Here is a 15,119-nt window from a genome sequence, read left to right as displayed (position 1 = left end):
AATCATATGGTTTTCAATGTATATCCAAAGGAAAGAAAATCAATATATCAAAGGGTTACCTGCACCCCCATGTTTATTGCAGCACTATTCACAATAGCCAAGATACGGAATCAAAATAAGTGTCCATCAAAGATGAATGGATAAAGAAAATGTGACATACGTATATAATGGAATACTATTAAGTTATAATAAAGAATAAAATCCTGTCATTTGTGGCAACATGAATGCAACTGGAGGGCATTATCTTAGGTGAAATAAGCCTGGCATAGAAAAATAAACACCACAGGCCAGGCACGGTGACTCACGCCTGTAATCCCAGCACTTTGGGAGGCCGAGGCGGGCGGATCACGAGGTCAGGAGATCGAGACCATCCTGGCTAACACAGTGAAACCCCGTCTCTACTAAAAATAGAAAAAAAAAATTAGCCGGGTGCGGTGGCGGGCACCGGTAGTCCCAGCTACTCGGGAGGCTGAGGCGGAAGAATGGCGTGAACCTGGGAGGCGGAGCTTGCAGTGAGCCAAGTTAGCGCCACTGCAGTCAGGCCTGGGCGAAAGAGCGAGACTCCGTCTCAAAAAAAAAAAAAGAAAAGAAAAGAAAAAGAAACACCACATAACTACATGTTCTCACTTACGTATGGAAGCTTAGATAGTAGAGTATTGGTTACCATATACAGGAAAGAGAAAGGGGAGTATAAGAAAAATTTGGTTAACACATACAAAATTACAGCTGGAGAGAAGGAATAAGTTATAGTTCTCTACAGCACTGCAGGGTGACTGTAGTTAAAGGGAATTTATTGTGTGTTTCCAGATAACTAGAAGAAATGATTTTTAATATTCTCACTGCAAAGAAATGATAAATGATTTAGGTAATCGATATGCTAATGACTGTGACTTGATCATTACCCATTGCATAAATATATCAAAATATCACTCTGTAACCCATAAACCTGTATAATTGTTATATGCCAATTAAAAATAATTTTAAAAGAGAAAAAATGAAATAAAAGTAAAGGTACAGAATTTACTTTTTCTTCTATGAAACCCAAGGGTCAATACCAAGAAGAGTGAATTTATTAGTTTTCTAAAATAAAAAAAATCAAAATGACCAAAAAAGAGCCATATCCAAGAAAAAACAACAGTTAGTAAGAATACTGAGAAAACTTGGGCACTGTATCACCCTGTTCCTAGATACCAATTTACAGATGACCACTTAAATACAAGTTTATTCCAGTCAATTCATTTATAATCCCAGAGTTCAAAATTACATTTTACCTACAATAAATGAGATAACACATTTAAATTATATGGTACTCTGCCTAGCACACATTAATAACTCAATACATGTTAGCAATAAACTTTTAGTACAGTAGTCATAGTACTAATTTCTCACATTGCAATTTCCTTCATTCAGAGACATGAATACAACTTTCCTCATGACTCCTTTTTCATCAAGATACCTCTTGGAATTATTCTATTTCTTTCATTCAGCATATTAGCTGTGTATACCGATATTACATTCTTTTTTTTTTTTTTTTCTGAGATGGAATCTCATTCTTTCACCCAGGCTGGAGTACAGTGGCATGATCTCGGTTCACTACAACCTCCACCTTCCAGGTTCAAGCAATTCTCCTGCTTCAGCTCCCCAAGCAGCTAGGACGACAGGTGCATACCAGCATGCCTGGCTAATTTTTGCATTTTTAGTAGAGTCAGGGTTTCACCATGTTGTCCAGGCTGGTCTCAAACCCCTGATCTCAGGTGATCCACCCACCTTGGCCTCCCAAAGTGCTGGAATTACAGGCGTAAGCCACCTCGCCCAGGCTGATATTGCATTCTTGGATTTTGAACACTGAATATCTTTTTGAAAGATTACACTTCTTTACCTCTTTGTGCTTTGGAAATTATTTTCCTTCAAGTGTTCTAAGAGTCTAATGAAGAATGAAGGTCATGTTTTATCACTTTTGTCCTTAAAGATTTCAGACATGCTGAGGCCAGGCTTGGTGGCTCACGCCTGTAATTCCAGCACTTTGGGAGGCCAAGGCGGGCAGATCACGGGGTCAGGAGATTGAGACCATCCTAGCTAACACGGTGAAACCCCGTCTCTACTAAAAATACAAAAAAAATAGCTGGGCGTGGTGGCGGGCACCTGTAATCCAGCTACTTGGGAGGCTGAGGCAGGAGAATGGCTGAACCCATGAGGCGGAACTTGCAGTGAGCTGAGATCGCTCCACTGCACTCCAGCCTGGGTGACAGAGCGAGACTCCGTCTCAAAAAAAAAAAAAAAAAGGATTTCAGACATGCTGAAACTGAATGAAGTGTCATTTGCTACCAGATAGATTAGTTCTTTCTAGTTGTAGGAGTGGATACATCTTTAATGGTATATTTTGGGTTATTGCCTTATTTTTGATGCAGTATTCTGTAAATAATTTTTTAAATCTGGCAAAATTCAGTGAGCATAGATTTGTCAACTTCGGTGTTATATTGTGTTTGCTTTTAAAAACTACTTTTGAGGCCAGGTATGGTGGCTCTTGCCTGTAATCCCACCACTTTGGGAGGCCAAGGTGGGCGGATTACCTGAGGTCAGGAGTTCCAGACTAGCCTGGCCAACATAGCGAAACCCCATCTCTACTAAAAACACAAAATTGGCCAGGCATGGTGGTGCATGCTTGTAGTCCTAGCTACTCGGGAGGCTGAGGCAAGAGAATCACCTGAATCAGGGAGGCAAAGGTTGCTGTGAGCTAAGTTCATACCATTGCACTCCATCCTAGGTGATAAGTGTGAAACTCTGTCTCAAAAAAAAAAACTGCTTTTTAATAGAATTGTAAATACAATTTTTTATGAAAAAAGAAATTATCAAGTGCATAAGTTCATAATACAAAAACAAATAAAATTGGAGGCACAAGTTAGTACTAAAAAAATTATGTTGAATATTCCCTAATACAACATAGTTTTTCCCTTCATGTACAATTTGTGTTTTACTGAGAAGACTCATTATTTATGACAGAAGTTAGACTACAGACGAATATATACTTTAAACACTCTCAGTAGCTTTCTTAATTTTACATATGCTGCTTTATGCTTCTGTTTTTCATTTTTCCAATGTCCATATTCTATTAAATTTGAATATTTTAATTCAAGTTTATTGAATTTAATATTTAATATTGCTTGTATGATTTAGTATTTTTAAGACTCAAAAAGGTTTATGAAAAAAAGAAAAAGAGATCAATATGTTACTAATCACTTAAAGATTATTTTAAAATCTTTGACCTTTATATGTTAATGAAGAAAATGCTAGTAGTTATTAGTATAAAATAATTTATGTCTTTTGGACTTAGCATCCAGCATTTCTTTTTTAATAAATAAATAATTATTCTCTTGCAATATATTATGTTTATCTGGGTTTTGAAAAATGATGTCTCCTAATATGAGAAAGCCATTTACATGTTTAAATCTACAAAGGCAAATGAAATGGTGCTAAGTTATTTACATAATAATGTTAGATGGTGGCCCTTATAACATTCTTTCTATACTTCACACAGAGTTGGGGATATGCAATCCTAGAATATTTCTGGGAGCAAACCCTTCAGCTTGATGAACAAAACAAGACTGTTAAATAAAATTAAACTTTTAAATTACCCAGGTTATGGGGCCTTTTAATTCAATGGATATGGAGCATAATGAATTATCCCCTTTTCATTGGGTAATAAGTTCTCATTCTTATAATACTCAAAATATCCTTTAATTTTTAATTTGTGATTAATCATATCATTATCCCTAGGTATTTTAGCTTCTGTCTTGAATTCTATATTTCTGCACAGCAAAAGAAACTACCATCAGAGTGAACAGGCAACCTACAGAATGGGAGAACATTTTTGCAAACTACTCATCTGACAAAGGGCTAATATCCAGAATCTACAATGAATTCAAACAAATTTACAAGAAAAAAACAAATAACCCAATCAAAAAGTGGGCAAAGGATATGAACAGACACTTCTCAAAAGAAGACATTTATGCAGCCAAAAAACACATGAAAAAATGCTCTTCATCACTGGCCATCAGAGAAATGCAAATCAAAACCACAATGAGATACCATCTCACACCAGTTAGAATGGTGATCATTAAAAAGTCAGAAAACAACAGGTGCTGGAGAGGATGTGGAGAAATAGGAACACTTTTACACTGTTGGTGGGACTGTAAACTAGTTCAACCATTGTGGAAGTCAGTGTGGCGATTCCTCAGGGATCTAGAACTAGAAATACCATTTGACCCAGACATCCCATTACTGGGTATATACCCAAAGGATTGTAAATCATGCTGCTATAAAGACACATGCACACGTATGTTTATTGCGGCACTATTCACAATAGCAAAAACTTGGAACCAACCCAAATGTCCAACAATGATAGACTGGATTAAGAAAATGTGGCACCTATACACCATGGAATACTATGCAGCCATAAAAAATGATGAGTTCATGTCCTTTGTAGGGACATGGATGAAGCTGGAAACCATCATTCTCAGCAAACTACCACAAGGACAAAAAACCAAACACCGCATGTTCTCACTCATAGGTGGGAATTGAACAATGAGAACACATGGACACAGGAAGGGGAACATCACACACCAGGGACTGTTGTGGGGTGGGGGCAGAGGGGAGGGAGAGCACTGGGAGATGTACCTAATGCTAAATGATGAGTTGATGGGTGCAGCACACCAACATGGCACATGTATACATATGTAACAAACCTGCACGTTGTGCACACGTACCCTAAAACTTAACGTATAATAATAACAAAAAATAATAATAATTTTGAAACAGGAGAAAGTTTTCTTTATCACTATATGTGTTAAACATCATGGTTTTCAAATTTAACTGCAAATGTATCTTTTTCATTGCTTCCTGGTGACACCCTTCACCCTATCCATATTGTCACTACCAAGTGGTAATTATTCTTACATTACAGGTTCACATATTTGTTTTTTAGAAAAATCTTCTCTGTGCCTTATAAAGAATATGATGGTTGGCATTCAGAAACCAGTGAAATACACATAATTAGCCTGTGGCCTAACTCATGTCTTTAAGAAACTACACTAATTACCCACATACTTATGTTTTTATTGCCACATTATTTCTGGAGAAAATAAATACTGCTAACATGATGTTGGTAAGAGAGTAAAAAAGTATTTTCTGGAAAAGTGCTGTCATTGTAGTATTAACATAATAGTATCAATTTCTTTATAAACTCCTCATACACATTTTATTCTTAGAGAAATAAAAATGCTAAAAGTGAAATGACTTTGTTTACTCTCCATATTATAAGCCACCCATCTTGGTAATTTAGGGTCTTTATAGTTAGGGTAAGTTGTATTATAACGAGGTAACAAAACAAAAAGTATTTTGTCTCTTTTGGGCCTTTCCTTGTTCAGTAATACTGTCAGTTTGGCTTTTTTTGTAGGTCGACTTATTAACCTCAGTATTCTGAAATAATATGTTTACTATCTTTTGATCAGCATTTAAAATATTAGATTTATTGTTACTCTTCTGTCTTTATTGGGCTGGAAGAATAATTGTTTTTCTCACTCCACAAAAACCAAGTTGCAGAGAAAAACTCATAGACATTCAATTGCAAAGCAAAGAAACTTGACTAGTTTCTGCAGTTTTAAAGTGTACATTGAATAAATTAAACCGTCTTTTTATTTTCTTTTTTGCTCACTGGCAAATATTAACAACATCAAGTGTATTATTATAATGTTATCTAGGTAAAAATCTCAAAAAGTTTTCATAATTATCATTTTAAATATATAAATGGGTGACCTAACTTTAATTTTTAATGTCTGAGACCATGTCTGTTATTTCACTCTTTAAACTCAGTTCATAATGCAGACACTTAGTAAATACTCAAAAATTATGTGCCGAATGGAAAAGGTTAAATATGTAATATGTACAAAATCTACTGGAAAAAATGCACCAACAATTTTATTTGGTATACCAGTTCATTATAGGATATTTATTGCCTTTAAAAAATAATATACTTTTCAAGCATCAACAATGACTTGTAATATTTATACACAAATAAAATAATATTTCCAAAAATGTAATCCAGTAAGGAAACATACTTTCTAAATTCTAGATTTATAATTTAGGTGTTAAATTATAAAATCATTAAATAAAATACAAATGACATATAGTCAAAGATCCCCTTGGAAAAAAATTAAGTGGCCTCTAAAGTGACGTATTCGTATATATAATTTTACAATCATCCTCAGTTTGCTGTTCCTCTGGCATTAGAACAGACTGTTGTTGTTTATTTGCTTTAACATCAAAGGTAGACGTTTTTGTTCCTTTAAGGACATATGTAAAAATAAATGCATATGGTTTACAATAGAATCATATTTAGTGATAAGCACATAGGACACGAGACCATCTGAAGTAAATGCAGAACCAAATCTCTCATCCATATGCACTCAACCAGATATGTTTATTGATAAAATGCTAAGTGGAAAAACCTGAATTATGTAAATTTATCTCTCTCCTTTGCCTTTTTAAATATACATACAATCAAACTCTTTGTGATTTAGTAATGAACAAGTAATACTCCATTGCATATGTAATGAAGTATGTGGCATAAAATCAATATTAGGTATAAAAATCTATGGCAATAAGGTTAGAAGGAATGTGCCATAGCAGCGATTATCTCATAGCCAAAAATATCGGTATTTTTAGTCTCTGATGTTTTTCATTGTCTACATTTTCTATGAATAACACAGATAACTTTTGTAACATTTTATTCTAAATCCTTTAACATGAAAGATACATTTAAAAATACTCATTCCATATACACACTGACTTTTAAAATATTTATTATGATTTCTCATGGAGTTTAGGAATATTCAAAATCTACTAAAAGTTATCATGTTTTATGATAGCTCTCTCTTGCTTTAAAAAAAAACAGTCTTGACAATTTACAAGTACGCAGTGGGTATCCACCTGGGGCCTAGATATCCTCCTGGGGACTGATGTCAACCTGGAGCCTGATGTCCGCCTGGGACTGGCTATCCACCTGTGGCCAGATATCCACCTATGGCTGAATTTCCATTTGGGACCTGAAGTCTACCTCTGGCCAGGGTGTCCATCTGGGGCGTGATGTCCACCCGACACCTAGGTATCAACTTGGGGCTTGATGTCTACCTGTCCTCAGACTGTGGGCCCCTGGGGGATCAGGGACCATGTGGACATTTTCAGTACCATATGCTGGGCCCACCAGGGCATCTGGCACACAGGACTAATGCTAAGGGCAGAGTTGCTGAGTGAATAAATGGGAGGATGTCAAATGCCCCTTCCTGATTCTGGCCACCTCATAATGTGGAGATCATTCATAAGAACAGGAACTGCATGACCTCAGCATGACTCTCCCCTGGCTCCAGATGCATGAGAACAGCTCAGTGGGCACTAGGAACACAGAACACTGTCCTCCCACCCACCCCGTAGCCAGCATCAGCACTGCAGCCTCAGGCAGAAGCATCACAGAACAAAACAGGGACCTGCATTTAGGATTCCTCAAGTCAGCGGCTCTCCAGGGCCCCAGGAGGCAAAGGAGCAGGATCTGCAGGCTCCAAGGGCAGTAAGAAGGACCTCAGCAGTCTCTCTTGTTTCCTCTTTGCCTCCAGTTCCTGGGGTGTGCAGTTCACTCTAGAGGCGTCCTCACCACAGCCAGGGCAGCAATTTCCCCCAACTTCCAAATGAGGTTTGATCGTGTTCCGGGACTTTTGACACAGGGTCCAGTGCCTGGGCACATTCTGTCCTATCCCAAATCCTCATCTACCCAAACCACCAAGCCTCTGTCTGCTCTGAAGGACCCCCAGAGTGAATAGCTTTTTCCAAGTGTCTCAGCACACATGGGGTCATTCATAAAAAACCAAGGTCAACAAACACTGTCCAAGCATGTGGAACCCTGTGGTTTCATGCTCTAAGCACCTCACATTATATACAGGAGAAAATGGAGGCTTCATCTCCTGTAGCCCCTGTCTACACTAGGGCAGGTGAGATGGTCCTAGTTCCAGGTGCCCAGAGGTGGACTACAGGACCCCAATTCTGTCCTTTCAAGGCTGTGCTGGGCAAGGCCCTGGCCCAGGCAGAACCCTGGGAAGCTTGCAGTTTCTCCTGCCCATGCCCTGGGCCCTTGTCTGAGCCTTTCTCTAAACTCAGCACATTGAATAGGGCTTGCTGGCTACACGTAGGTCAAGGGTGTAACCCCCATATCTCCAACTCCCCACAGAGTTCTCGCTATATTCTCCCACCCACCCTGTTCTCAGACCTCTAGACTCAGAGAGGTGATGGGCTATTGCCTGGTAACTCTATCTGGATGTCTAAGAGCAAACCCTACATAGCAAGTTGTGACAACACTCTAGACATCCACCACCCACAAATCCATGCCGATCATAATGCACATATGGAAACTAAATTCTTGGATTAGTCCCATATGCAGAAAAAGGCAAATTATAAACAAAAGATTGTTACTAGGTTGGTGGAAAAGTTATTGCTGTTTTTGACATTACTTTTAATGGCAAAAGCCGCAATAACTTTTACACCAACCTAATAGGAGAGTGTGAAATGAACAGGTCTAGTTTGTTGTGCTTTTCTATTTTCTGTTTGTTCATATTTGTTGCTTTCTGTGTATCTTTAAGAGTTTGGAGGGGCCGGGCGCGGTGGCTCACGCTTGTAATCCCAGCACTTTGGGAGGCCGAGGCGGGCAGATCACGAGGTCAGGGGATCGAGACCACGGTGAAATCCTGTCTCTACTAAAAATACAAACAAAAATTAGCCAGGCGTGGTGGCGGGCGACTGTTGTCCCAGCTACTTGGAGAGGCTGAGGCAGGAGAATGGAGTGAACCCAGGAGGTGGAGCTTGCAGTGAGCCGAGATCGCGCCACTGCACTCCAGCCTGGGTGACAGAGCGAGACTCCGTCTCAAAAAAAAAAAAAAAAAGAGTTTGGAGGAATTTGTGAAAGGAACCGGGATAAACATTTTTTCCTGCTATTTGAAGACCACATTTTTTATCTGTGTTACATCTCTAGTAATAGCTTTTTCAGAATTCTGTTTCATCTGCATACCTTATGTTCTTAGTGTGGCTACTAATATCAAAAATTATTTTCTTATTTTAATATTTTGTCTTCTGTTATTTCTTAGTTTATGTTTCTTAAATTTGTTATGCTTGTTGTTTACTTGTATGCTTTTTCTAGGTATTCAGATGGATGATTTAGTTGTTTTATTAGATTTTCAGTTTTTTCTAAAAAATGTACTTAAAGTTAGAAATATACCTCCAATTTCTGTTTTAAATGCATTCTCGAAAACATATATCTAAAAGTATTTATCATTATACTACATTGTTTTCATAATTCACCTGTTGTTTTCTCTCTAACTTCAAGATTACTTAATAAATGGGCTTAGTGATTTCCAAGTATCTGAAAATTTTAATTGTTGCTGGCTTTGACAAATGTAGTATGATATTGACGATTTAGAATACATTGATTACTCCTTTGTTGTCTAATTCATGACCTACATTTGAAAACATGACAAAATTTATATTTCTTTGTTGAGTGTACATTTGTATACTTTTAGATAAAGTTATTCACCATGTTATTTATATCTTTTTCAGCTTTTTTACTTTTGATTTTCAATATTATTGTACTGGCTTACTAAATAACTAGTTAAAATTAATTTTCTACCTATTTTCCCTATCCCATTTGTTTAAATTAAAATTTCAAAGTTATACTTTTAATTATACTTATGTTACAAATTTTCATATTTTTTGATCAATGTTTCTTTACCACTGTTCCTTATAAAGTCATTTTTGGTATCCTGTGATGGACCCTTCAACTGGTGATGAATAGAAATAATAAATCAACTGAAGCAAGGTGATTAGAAAAAATGAGAAGACAGAAACAAATCAATGTGTCCATTTATGTGAAATTTAACTGTATAACAGCAATAACAAAATAAACCCAGAAAGTTATTTTTCAAAACTATTCATAGAAAGTGAGATTACACACACAGAGAGAGAGACAGGCCCCAGGTAAAGGCCAGGCTCCTCATAGAACTCTGGCCCCAGGTGGACACCAAACTCCAGGTGTACATTGGGCCCCCTGTTGATGCTCAGGCCCCAGGAAGGTCTCCCCGTGTAAGGACCTCTCAGCCCCTCTGGCAGGCATCCTTGAATGTGGCTTGGACTCAGGCACAGGCCCTGTCTGACAGGTTTTCAGGTGTGCTTGGCTTTTCCTCAGCTTTGTGTGGGAGGTCCCAGTGGCCCACGGACGCATGCCTGGACGTCACTGTTTGTCTCAGCATCGCCCCATATGGCCTCAGAAACACACGCTCACTCCATTTGCTCTTTGGGGAAATCAGTACCACGTGTGGTCACATTGGCTCCATCTCCGACTCGCCTCTGTCTCTCTTTGCACATGTCGCAGAAAGCAGTTTCAGGATGCCAGAGCCCCCGGGCCTTGGAGATGAAGGCAGGCCCCTGCTCCACCCAGGAAGGAGGGAGGCAGTGGGCTCATGGGTCAGTGCCTTTTCATCCGACAGCACGCCTTGCGGCCCTGGGGATCTTTTTGTGCCCCAGCGAGACCCTTTCCGCCTCACTACATTGTAACCCCAGTCCCGATCACCCGATCGGATCCATAATCAGATCCGAAGAGGAGTCCGGAATAACCAGCCGGGACCCTGAAGCTCCTCCTCCACCGGGAACTGAAGCAGAAGACCCATCAAGAAGGTCCTGATGACAGGACTCCTATGGGTGCAACCCTGGGTCTCCTGCTGGCCCCCTCCTAGTACTCTTCCCATCCGCCACCTCGGACTGCGCCGCCGCCCCAGTCCCAGCAGCCGTCGTGTCGCCGCCATTTTTTAAAGGGTCCGCAGCCTGACTCTCCGGAGCAAGGCGCAGGGGAGTTGGCCTCGCCAGTGCGCATGCGCGACGCCCGAGCCACCACTTTGGTAACAGTGACCGCCACTGTTGCCCAGAAGTGGGTCCCTGAGACTTGGCGAAGTAGGAGCCCTGTGTGATCGTGCGTCAGAGTCGGGGCTGAGACCAGTCCTGGCCAGGGTGTTAACAGAATGGTCTCCGGAGACCGGGATTCTCGGAGGGTGGAGCACCCGGAAGAAACCTCAGGAGCAAGAAACCTCAGGCAGATCGCTGGGGCGGCAGCGCGAGATCCCAGCCTCAGGCCAGGATTTGCGGAGGGTCGATGAGGCCCGTCTCCCAATCTTCACTTCACCGGCCACCGCCCCAGTCCCCGCAGCCGCCGCTCCGCCGTCATTTATTTTATTATTATTATTTTTAATAGTCGGAGTCTCACTCTGTCACCCAGTCTGGAGTGCAGTGGCGGGATCTCAGCTCACTGCAAACTCTGCCACCTGGGTTCAAGTGATTCTCTTGCCTCCGCCTCCCGAGTACCTGGGGCTAGAGGGATGAGTCAGAGTTGGGGCTAAGACCAGTCCTGGCCAGGGCATCAACAGGATGGTCTCTGGAGGCCGGGATTCACGGAGGGTCGTCCAGGAGGAAGAAACTGCGAGTGGAGGGCCGAAGAAGCAGCGCGGGATCCCAGCCTCAGGCCTGCACCGACGGTGTGCCAGTGAGTCTCTTCAAAAAGGGAGAGGTTTGCTTGGGTGCCCGTGGGCTGCTCTCTCACCAGTGGGTTGTAGTCGCGGAGAGCAGAACCCTGAAAATTCAGGGGCTGCCTGGGGGTAGGTGTTACCGTGCCACTGCTGTATGTCTTTGTGCGTTTGTTTGTGTGGGTAAGTCTCTCTCTTATTTCTCTCTCTCTCCTTTCTCGCTCTTTTGCTCTGTGTCCGTCTGTGTGCATGCGTGTGTGTTGGGACACATGTGCCCTGTGCGCCAGAGGGCAGTATCTTGTACGTCGTCCTTTCTTCTGGTCAGCCTCTCCCCGCGTCTCTGCTTGGGTCGTGTGGCCGGTTGTCAGTCGTTTTTCTGGTGGTTCCAGTTTGGGTTTGTGAAGGTCTGGCGAGGTGGGGAGCTGCGTCTATCTCATAAGGATTTAAATCACCTCCCCACCCTGAGAGGCCTCTTTTCTAGGATTAAGGCCTCCAGCCCCCAGCCAAGGATAAAAGCCTCACCGGAGAGGTCATTGTCTACCTGCAGGAGCTGTGTAGAGCGACCTGAAAAAAGATGGTTTTCATTCGTCTCTCTCTTTCATCTCGTTGAGAAATATAGCCACAGCGTAACACAGGTTTTGACAGGATGGGAATGGGACGTGGCAAGGATCTGTGAGTGTGCAGGCTGTGTTTCACATATCATTAAACATAGCCTAATGAGTGTTCTGCAGATAGCTGACATTTAAGTATTTACGTTTGTTTTATTGAATCAAGGAAAACAAAAAACGCTGAGAAAAAAGACACAACTTGCCTGCCAACCCATCTGAGTGTTACAAGTTTAATAATAATTTTAATTTATCTTCTCATGTAAAGGTCCTTGGCACTGATACCTAATTTCCTAAGATAGCCTTGCTTTATTTCGTATGATTAAGATGTCATGCATATCAGAGTATCTGGAAATTCTTCCGAATGCCCTTGACATACGTGATTAATCACATTCCCAAAATAACATACTAAACAAACAACAGAAAATTATTTGTTACTTAATTCCTTCAAATTTGTTTATTTAATTTGTGGTTCCTTCATGCACGAAACATTTCATGTGTGTCTGGCACTCTTCTGGTCACATATTTCATCTTAAATAACCTAAGTATTGAAATGTTTGTGCCCTTTGATTAATTTTTCCTACATAAATACTTTAATAAAAAGCTACAATGAGGCTGGGTGCAGTGGCTCACACCTCTAATCCCAGCTCTTTGGGAGGCTGAGGCCAGCAGATCATGAGATCAGGAGATCAAGATCATCCTGGCCAAGATGGTGAAACCCCGTCTCTTCAAAAATACAAAGAATAAGCCAGGAGAGGCCAGGTGCTGGCTCATGCCTGTAACCCCACACTTTGGGAGGATGAGGTGGGCAGATCACCTAAGGTCAGGAGTTCGAGACCAGTCTGCCCAAAATGGTGAAACCCTGTTTCTACTAAAAATACAAATATTAGCCGGGTGTGGTGGCAGGCGCCTGTAATCCCAGCTACCCAGGACGCTGAAGCAGGAGAATTGCTTGAACCCAGGATGCAGAGATTGCAGTGAGCTGAGATCACACTACTGCACTCCAGCCTGGGCGACAAGAGTGTAACTCTGTCTCAACAAAAAGGAAGGAAAGAAGGAAGGAAGGAAGGAAGGAAGGAAGGAAGGAAAAGAAACCTTGTCTATACTAAAAATACAAAAATTAGACCCTGAATGTCACATCTGAATGAGAAAGACATTGTTTGGCTCAAATTGTCTGACACTAAGGAATAGTACAGACTGGACAAGTGAGGTGACTCACACCTATAATCCCAGCACTTTGGGAGGCCAAGGTGGGTGGATTACCTGAGGTCAGGAGTTCGAGACCAGCCTAGCCAAAATGGCAAAACTCTGTCTTTACTAAGAAGACAAAAATTAGCTGGGTGTGGTGGTGCACATCTGTAATCTCAGCTACTCGGAAGGCTGAGGTGGGAGAATCACTTGAATCTGGAAGGCAGAGGTTGTAGTGAGCCGAGATCATGCCACTGCACTCCAGCCTGGGTGACAGAGCGAGACTCCGTCTCAGAAAAAAAAAAAAAAAAGTATGTAAGTCACTAATGTATCAAAGAAAACAATCATTCATGTATTGCAAATAAATACTCAACCAAGACAAAAAGGCACGCCACATCTTATGGGAAAAGACTGAAATGATGGTGAGAAGAAAACTATGACCCTTGAATGTAAGACAGAAAAAAATCAGGGCATGATGTTAAGGAATTGGAAATAATTCCCCATATTAAAGGAATACAAGAGACAGAAAGAGAGGAGAGAGGGACATGATAGTCACAGACTGCAGCGGTGTGTGGTAGATGGGAATCAAAGAGGCAGAGATAGCAATGGGAATGTACATAAAATCACCCTCCAGAGCTGTGCTGTCCAATAAGTCTGCTGAACACTTGAAAGATGGCTAGTCCAACCTGAGAAATGCTGTAAGTGGAAAACACATTTAAAAAAATTCTGAATACTCAGTATAAAAGAAAGAATGGGCCGGTGGGGGCTCACACCTGTAATCCAAGCATTTTGGAAGGCCAAGGCGGGAGGATTGCTTGATCCAGGAGTTTGAGACCAGTCTGGGCAACACAGCAAGACCTCATCTCTTCAGAAAAAAAAAAAAATCAGGCCAAATGCAGTGGCTCACACCTGTAATCCCAGCACTTTGGGAGGCCAAGGTAGGTGGATCACTTGAGCTCTGGAGTTTGAGACCAGCCTGAACAACATGCCAAAACCCTGTCTTAACAAGGTTTTTTGTATTTTAAACATGGAAGAACCCCATTTCTACTAAAAATACAGAAGTAGCCAGGTGTGGTGGGCCATGCCTGTAATCCCAACTACTTAGGAGGCTGAGGCAGGATAATCCTTTGAACCCAGGAGGCGGAGGTTGTAGTGAGCCAAGATCGCGCCACTGCACTCCAGCCTGGCAACACAGTGAGACTCTGTCTCAAATAAAATATACATATATATATATATATATATATATATATATATACACACACACACACAATTTTGGAGTGAAGTTTCAAAATCAATCAGTAAGCACCCCCCTGCCAGGTTTATCCTTATGTAAAGTGCCCCCTCTGCCTTGAAAATATTATGCTAAGTGGAAGAAGCCAGTCATGAAATATCACATGTAATTCCATTTAAATAAAATGTCCAAAATACATGAATGCATAGCGACAGATAGTAGATTTGTGGTGGCCCAGAGTTAGGGGAGTTGGGGGAAATGGAGGGATATGGGGTTTACTTTGGGGTAATGAAAATGAGCTAAAATTTATTGTGGTGATGTTTGCACAACTGTTCAAATATACTGAAATCATTGAATTTTACACTTTAAATGGATGGCTTCTGTGATATGTTAGTATGTCTCAATAAAACTTCAAGAAAAAGAGCACCTGTGTGCCTCCAGAGTCCACATTTTTACACTTGATGAAGAAATCAAGATATTGTTTCTTCTTCT

Source organism: Nomascus leucogenys, unplaced genomic scaffold (genome assembly GCF_006542625.1).
Source record: "Nomascus leucogenys isolate Asia unplaced genomic scaffold, Asia_NLE_v1 Super-Scaffold_473, whole genome shotgun sequence".
NCBI classification, from domain to species: Eukaryota; Metazoa; Chordata; class Mammalia; order Primates; family Hylobatidae; genus Nomascus; species Nomascus leucogenys.
The sequence above is the reverse complement of the archived record's forward strand: the minus strand, read 5'-3'. Positions refer to the sequence as shown.